This window comes from Phoxinus phoxinus, assembly GCF_949152265.1.
Source record: "Phoxinus phoxinus genome assembly, chromosome: 2".
Lineage (NCBI taxonomy): Eukaryota > Metazoa > Chordata > Actinopteri > Cypriniformes > Leuciscidae > Phoxinus > Phoxinus phoxinus.
This window is the reverse complement of record NC_136877.1, coordinates 31,152,807-31,161,596: the sequence shown is the minus strand read 5'-3', so window position 1 is coordinate 31,161,596 and position 8,790 is coordinate 31,152,807.

The following is an 8,790-nucleotide window of genomic DNA, read 5'->3' as shown; positions in this document are numbered from 1 at the left end:
ACACAAGGATTTTTGGGGTATTTAACATTCAAAAGAGACGGATCAGGAAAAACAACATCAACAGCAAACACAAAAGTAAGTATCGTAGATGTGGAAGTGTGGAATGAACTCATTTCTATGTGTAGCACTTTTCATCTGTTCATTTCTTCTTTATTTGGTGAGGTGTTACAAAGTGTGTTTAAATCATGTCCAGCTCACCTCGGCCCTCTAATGACTCCAGGCATATGCTTTTTGAAATCCCGTTCCCTCTCTTCCGCTCTCTCATTTTCCTCTCAGTGCCTCGGAGGCTGTGTGCTGGTTCCTGTGGTATTAAGACTCCCATTACTAAATTGTATAGTGTCATTTCCACCAGGGCTTATGATTAGAGGAAAGAGGGTCTTCGTGCATCAGATAACATCAGTTGGGAGAGACGGATGAGACCCCTGCCTGAAGTGTGTGTGTGTGTGTGTGTGTGTGTGTGTGTGTGTGTGTGTGTGTGTGTGTGTGTGTGTGTGTGTGTGTGTGTGTGTGTGTGCGCATGCACTGGGGGTGTAAATCCCAAAACAAAGTACCAAGTATCCGCTTTCAGTGTGAACATCCTCAGTGATAAGATCAGAGAGAGGGGTGTGCTGGTGTTATTGTGGTAGTAAATGTTTTACCTGTGTGGTTTTGTATAGAGCAGGATCTGCAGACGATATCTGCGATTTACAGGTTTACATGCTGATAAAAGACACAAAAGACCAGCCTGGGCCATGGAGACCAGTGATTTTAGGGACATATCAGACATAGACACGCATACACAGATCAGTCCTTTCAATACACCGCTGACTGCGCCATCAATTAGCAGAGGAGTGTGATAGCGTGATTGTGTGTGAGTTTGGGAGGGGGGGTGGTTTATAAGGGACAATGAGAAGGACATGGAGGAGGGTGGGAGAGAGATAAGTTTGTAGGGTATTGTCCCATGACAGAGACCTGGATAAATGCCTTGTCTTTCAGTTAATGGAATGAAAGGCAGAATTATTCATTTGTTTCTCATATGTAGCCAAGACAGCTGGAGAACAATGGAATACAAGGTCCCTTTCTGCTCCGCTGCCAAGCTACTGTACAGCACAGCTAAATACAGCTCAATCACTGTATGATTAGCCTGAATGCAACAGGAATTAGAACACACATCATATAAATACATGTACACTACCAAAAGTTTGGGGTCAGTAATTTTATCCTTTTTTTTTTTTTTTTTTTTGGAAAGAAAGAAATTGATCAGCAAGAAAATGTTAAATTGAACTTCTACAACTGTAAATACATTCTTTCGTTTAAACTTTCTATTCATCAAAAAATCCTGAAAGCAAAATGTATCACAGTTTGGCTGGTGATGATAATAATAAGGATTATTTATTGAGCAGCAAAACAGTACATTATGATTTCTGAAGAATCGTGTGACAGGTTTGCCATCACAGGAATAAATTACATTTTAAAATAAATGTAAAAAATATTACTGACCCCAAACTTTTGAACAGTTATGTACTGATTTATTTAATTAATCAAAATATTTTATTTATTTTTAAAGCAAAAAAAAAAGTGATATGATGTCAGAGGGAATGAAATTAAAAAGTACTCATTCCCTGTTTATGTATTAAATTGACACTGGTTAACAAACATCTTAAAATCTTCACTTAAAAACAAGCTACACATCTGGTGGTATTTATTTTGTTATCAGTTTCAAATAATCTTCTCTATAGAATTAAACTCAATATCTTTCTAAAAACATCTCTGTAAAACATGTTTACACAAGGGATTATCAGGCCAAATAGCACAAATATATTTACAGCAATGTCAGGAATCACAATAGGATTTTCTGGTCTTTAATGCGTATGTGGAACAGCTACGTATGTTTTCCGTTTTAAAGAGGATGAGTTTAATTTAGCTTGGCAATAATTATTTTGAAACAAGCCTGGCTGTGCTCCTAATCTCAGGCTTCAATCTGTACATATATAGTCAGATTAAATGCATTGCATCTTCCATCTGTTTTTCGTTTTTTTTTTTTTTTTTTTTTTTTTGCAAGCCCAGAAATACACATTTTCTTAAGTAGAAAACAAGAACATGTGGATGTGAATGGCGCTTGGAGTGAGTGTTTACCAGATCAGGAGAGATTAATCCCGGAGTCTCTCCCTGGCACACACGGGAGGGGGCACTTTCTTTTGACGGACACAAAAACGCAACATTCCTAAAGTTTCCAAAGTGCACGCTTAAATACGCTAATGCGAATAAACACACATACATTGCTCTCATTACGGTGCCACTGACTTTATATGCAATCAGCTTGTATATTGCTTGGATGCGTTCTAAAAACCACAGCAGTGAATTAAGGGTTCAAATTGACAGAAGGATTAATCAAAAGGATGATAAAACGAATGACATCATCACATCCCTGGACTGATTCAACCAGAATGCTATGTCAGACAAAAGCTCTTCCCCTCCCTCTCTCTCTCTCTCTCTCTCTCTCTCTCTCTCTCTCTCTCTCTCTCTCTCTCTCTCTCTCTCTCTCTCTCTCTATCTATCTCTATCTATCTATCTATATCTCTATCTCTATCTCTCTCTCTATCTCTCTCTCTCTCTCTCTCTCTCTCTCTCTCTCTCTCTCTCTCTCTCTATATCTCTATCTCTATCTCTATCTCTATCTCTATCTCTATCTCTATCTCTATCTCTATCTCTCTCTCTCTCTCTCTCTCTCTCTCTCTCTCTCTCTCTCTCTCTCTCTCTCTCTCTCTCTCTCACTAACTGTTTAGTTTTATGAATGTACTTAATTGTAGGTGTCCTTGTAGCTTTGATTGTTCTCCAGGCATTTGTTGTGTCTTTAGGTGACCGCTTTTTTAAAAGCTCTTAGGCCCACTCATGCTGCCGTTACCTCTCCACTCACTGACTCGCTCACCTGTAGTAAACACTGAGGAGGAGCCAAAAGGACAGGAGAAATGCTGTTTGCAGGTCGCAAAGGATCAAGAGGCTTGTCAAAGTGCTTTTAAACATCTCAACTTTCCAGACTGCTTTTAAAAGAACAGTGAACTTCCAAGATGAAGCTCAGTAAACAAGCTGTTAGAATTCCATCCATAAAATCTCACTTTTGATCATCCAGGTACACAATGATGCAATGCTGTCCAGACCTGCACCAGCTGAAAATACAGCTTCTGATCATGGCCAACTTGTCCAAAGCACTTAGTAGCACGAAAGTAACTGACAGCTGAGTCATTCTGTTTCAACTCAACCAGTTGTCCCTGACTAATTTTTTTTTTTTTTTTTTTTTTCTGGTGAAAGAAGAAAGCCAAAATATGACATGACATGAATGTATATTTACTGAGTAATTCACAGTTTTGTAGAGGGGGGTCAAAATAACAATTTTCACCTGCACTGTAAAAAATTCTAACCTCCCACTTGGGCCAATTGAAAAATAGAAAATTTTGAGTTGTGGAGGTTAACATTTTTTTACAGTGTGAGATTTGGATCCAAATTAAAGGAGGTAAAAATGCTGCACATTGGTGGTTGAGGAGATTCCCCCATATGTAAAGCACTTTGAGTGCAGAGAAAACCGCTATATAAATCTAATGAATTATTATTATTAATTAAAAATGGACATCACAGCAAATTTGCGTGACATGCGCAAAAACTGTTAAAAACCAGAATCTAAAAGGATATTAAGATATCTTTAATACTACTGTCACCGTTAGCAAATAATGCAACAAAGATAGCTAAAGTAAACAGATTTTACTAGACCTACCAATCTCTGTGTAAAAATGAATGTTAAAAAAAAAACATCCGTTGTCTATTGTCATGTAACACCGAAGTTACTTTCAGACCAAGCAGCTTTCTGTTGGTCACAGCAAATTTGCGTGTCATGAGCAAAAACTGTGAACTTTTTTACCCTCACACAAACAAACTCTCAATCGTGTGTGGATTCCTATTGAAATGACTGGATTTCGTCCATGTAATTTCTTCAAGCAACGGTAAATGTGACCGCACCTTATACTGGAAGTGTAATTTATAAGGTTATCGAGAAACCAGTCATGTCACTGCTGAACAAATACATACTGTATGTTCCACTGTGTTGTAATACACATGAATACGTATTTGGTACAGATTCCCTATAAATGAGTCAAATCATTAAGGCTTTCAAGTGCAGGTGTGTTTCATGTGAAGTCAGTGAGATCTAGAGAAGGTGAATCTGAAACAGATGTGTTTTGATGCTTCATTCTGTTCTGATGGTTATCAGGAGTTCATACCAATGAGGTGCAAGGATGAAAAGGTTTCTAGATATGGCTTGGAGAAGTTCTGAGGGTAGTTTTGGCCCATGCCAGGTCAGGAAAAGTAAAATATTTTAGCAAATGCACTCAGTCGATGACAACCTTTTGGAGGAAAACAGTGTCCATGCAATATCATTTTGGAGGCACTCGAGGACAAAGCAGATGGTGTTACCTTCAACTGAGAAGCAATTTCATTATGGCAAATTAAATACATCTGTACTTTATTTGTGCTAAATTGTATATTATATTTTCAACACGCTACTAAAAATCAAATATCTTCATTGGCTGGCTAAATGCTAAACCGTACAGAGAGGTGGAATGATGAGAAGATGAGCTTTACAACAACACATGTTAAAATGTGTTAACAGAGACTTAGCAACTGTCAGCAAGAGCTAAAGTGTCTTACTCCTGTCTGTCTGTCCGACTGACCTCAGTCTGTCTGGCTGTTTCACACTCCAGTTTTATTTTATCTGTAATGCTAATACTAAACAAAAGTCATAAATCTGCGCTGTCTCTGCAATAGTTTTCTATGTAAGCTGCTTGCTTTTGCTCCTGTTTTTAATGAGTGTAGCAAATCAGATATGTGCAATTGGCAACACATCCCGTCCCCTCAGACAGCACGCTATTGTGTGTTGAGGGGACATGCAAGTGAGAGAAGTTTCTAGAGTCTACGTCTGTGATTTATGTCATGAGAAGTTATCACATTGTATCTGACATTGTGCAAGCATGCTACAGCTTAGATTGCCATGTGTTTATGCGGCATGTATATTTGCGTTTCATTATGGATGCAAACAGATTGTCTCAGTGTTCGTGATGAGTATGTAACTATAGTCTCATGTTGCAAGCAGCTGTTGTGTTATAAAGCTTTTTTTTTTGCTTTGACAGGCATAAATATCGTGTGCCATTGGCTACTGGGGCCTATACCATGAAGCCGGTTTAGGTGGCGAGCCAGGTTTGTTTCAGTTTAGTTTGCGCATACCCTGGGTTTTAGGCACCATGAAACTGGTTTGGCTTTTAGCAGTGTTCATCGCCATAGTAACTAACGCTCCACGGCTAACCTGGTCCAGGGCAGGTTATGTTCTAGGTAAGAGGTTGCAAACCGAACTTAGACCAATCAGCTGTGAGCAAAGTGACACATGTCTGATGCGATAAAGTCGCTTCACCTGTTACTACTCCAAATTAAAGGTCACTACATAGCAAATAATTTTTAAAGACAAAATTGTCTGGCTTTTAGTAACGCTTATTTAAAATAATAATTTTGTATGATTTATATAGCATTTATGTAATTATTAATCGATCACACATGTACAATTTTAGTTTATCAATTATTATTACACACAGTTTAAAGGAAAAATACATTAAAGGTGATATAAATACACTTTAGAAATAGATAAGGCTATAAAATGACTACATGTGAGCTTAAATGTTCAATTATCTCTATATCTTTATCAACTGTATAAAATAACTTCACAACTTTTACTTGCTGTGACATAGCAAGACATTTTCTTTTAGTTGTTGTGTTTCATAGACAGCTATTTTCTTCTTGCTGTTTACATTTGTTTAAATTCGTAATATTTTTCATTATCTCGTAATATTCTGCAGAAGAGAGAAGTGAATCGCGCTGCTGCTCTCGCGAGAAATGAATCTCAGTTTCACTCTTTCTCAGCATGTGATTGGCTGTTCGCTACTGATGTCACAGCTAAACTCAGGATCAAAGCCTGAGTTGACAGAAAGTTGATGATCAGCATCATGGTACTAACAAAGCCTGGTTGGATTGGTTTAGTTTTGTCAACTCGAAACTAAACGTGAAACCCTGAGTTTGTTCAAGTACCATCAGGCCCCTGGTGTTTGAGAGAGATACTACACTTCTGTCCACAAGATTAAACTCATTTCAGGTGTTTCTTCAAATGTTTAGGACTGTACTCACAAATACAATCAATGGCATAAAAATATTATGATTATGTAATTTATTTGGTTATTAGTCATTTAAAAATAAAGGTGAAGCAGTTTCAGAGAACATTTTTTAACAATTGGTTTTGGAGGTTCATGTGAGTTTTGTGGAAGATCCTTCTCACAGACACACACTAGAACTGTGTGGAGTAAAAAAAAAAAAAATCATCCATTTCACTTTATGAAGCAAGAAATAAATTTCACTCTCATTACAAAACAACAGGAAGATAATACCCATATTTTTCACCACACACACGCATTTACCAAAAGGAAATGGACGTTAAAAGCTGTCATAATTGACCATGAAATATGTTGCCATATTTTGTACCTTTCCACAGTTGCATGATGGCAAAAGATGAGAAATTTCATAAGTACAGTTATGACACATCCTCTTGACTTGTGTAATGCTTACATTATTATTTTCAGCTAATGTCAAAGTCCTGTGTTAATCTTTAGTCATCAAAGTTACAATTAGCTGCAAATAGTAATACAAGCCTTATACCAGTCATGTTAACAAGTTTGGCCTAAAATGTACACTGATTATTCTGTGGTAAAGTAAATACTAAAACAGATGTAATGTCTACAGTTAGTTTACGCAAAAATTTAAAAAAGTAAATTCTATATTAGTACTCAATTCAAACTTGTAGAAATTAAAGTTTGAACTTAAAGGTATATTTTACTTGGAACTGTTTGTTATGTTTACAATGATTCTTTGAGTAAATATCAAAGTTATTCAATCTATCTGTCTGTCTGTCTGTCTTTTTCTGTGTTATCTTTTTTCTTTTTAAGGGGAAGAGAGCTATGTGACAGACTGCATGGAAGAAAATCAAAACTCCCTCAGGTAAGCTACTTACGCTGTCTCAAGAGCCTCTTACACAGATCTCCATAAGGATGAGGGGGGGGGGGGGGGGGGGGGGGGATTCATATCTCATCAGCTTGTGCTTCTTGGCATGTCTTGTTATCACTGAGTGCTGATTCTGCGTGACGATGTTAAACAGCATGATCACTGACCCAACGCTACTGTAGGGATCAAAATGTCAGCCTGTGTATGCGGTCACGGTAATTGTGTGGCTGCCCTCCAGGGTGACTGAACCGAGAGAGAGAGGGACAGAGGGAGAGAGAGGGAGAGACAGCAGTTCAGACATCGCAATCACAACAGTTTTTTGGTCAAACTTCTTGCCCACAGGTAACTTCTTGTATGCATATGTGGATGGATGGATTGGAAAAGTATAAACAAATGAGGTGAAAAAGAGCCACAAAGAATGAGCGAGGAAAGGAGTGATGGGCCTTCTCCACACACAGAGGTGCTTTGATAGAGGAGCATCTCTGTGCTAAAACACTCTACACTCATCTCTCTTTCTCTCTCTCTCCCTCGCTCACACTCTCTCTGTCACTTAAAGAATGCTCTCCGGTGCTGGATTAATTAAACTCTAAACATTAAATATTGATTGATGCATTATCAGCGCCTCCCAGTCGCTTCCGCCCGGATTGATTTCCGACGTGATTTATTGTCATATTTGTAGAGTCATTTCACTTGATAACAAAGAGGAATTGCTGCTCGCAACCTCAGACCACCCCCCGTTTCTACTTCCTCTACCCCCCCCCACACACACACACACACGCACACACACTCACTTTTCGCTCTGCTTCTCTCTCTCTCTCTCTCTCTCTCTCTCCCTCCCTCCATTTGTTAGGTGTAAGATATGTCTGCACACAGCCCATGTATATTATCATTATTCAAATTGAAATGATAAAACAGCCCATGACTGATGTTTTTCCTCTTTGTCCTGCTTGCCTATCATCACGCTCTGAAATGAATCCACAGAGAAAGGGGCTGGTTAAATCAGCAGCTATAATTCATGGACAGAGTCTTCACCTTTTTATTCAGTTTAAATTCTCAGAGGTTTGTTGTTATTAGATTGAAGTGAGAAAAGTTTTGACTAAATTTGAATGTGATGAATGAAGGATATGGACCATATCAGAACCATCTCAACTAGGCTCACGTGGTGTGTGGGCCTTTGTTTTATAAGCATTTGACTACATTTCACACTGATTGTTTCTCTGTCTCCCTTGTATGTCCATGTTAGACTTTATGTGTTAAATTCTTATATACACAGTACAATTTGCACATTGTTTTACACATACACTTGGCCTATTTCTTTCTATGTTTTTGTCAGCCTGTGCTCACGTAAATGCGCCTCTACAGCACGCAATGTGTTTATCGTGCAATTTTTATGTGAAAATTAGTTTTTACGTGCATATGATACGCAGTTTTCGCGTGCATTTGATACACACTTCATTGCATGTAATACACACGCATCCCACACCACTAATTCTACCCAAACGTATAATACACACACGCACCCCACACCACTTCTAAACCTACCTTAACCAACCCATGTGTATCCTATGCACATAAAAACTCATTTTTGCGTATAAATTACAAGATAAACACACTGCGTGCTATAGAGACGCATTTAGTGTGATCGGGTTGGTTTTTGTATATACAATTGCTTAAAACATGTTTCACCGAGGAACCACACGGTCAAAGTTTCTTTGAGGATAATCA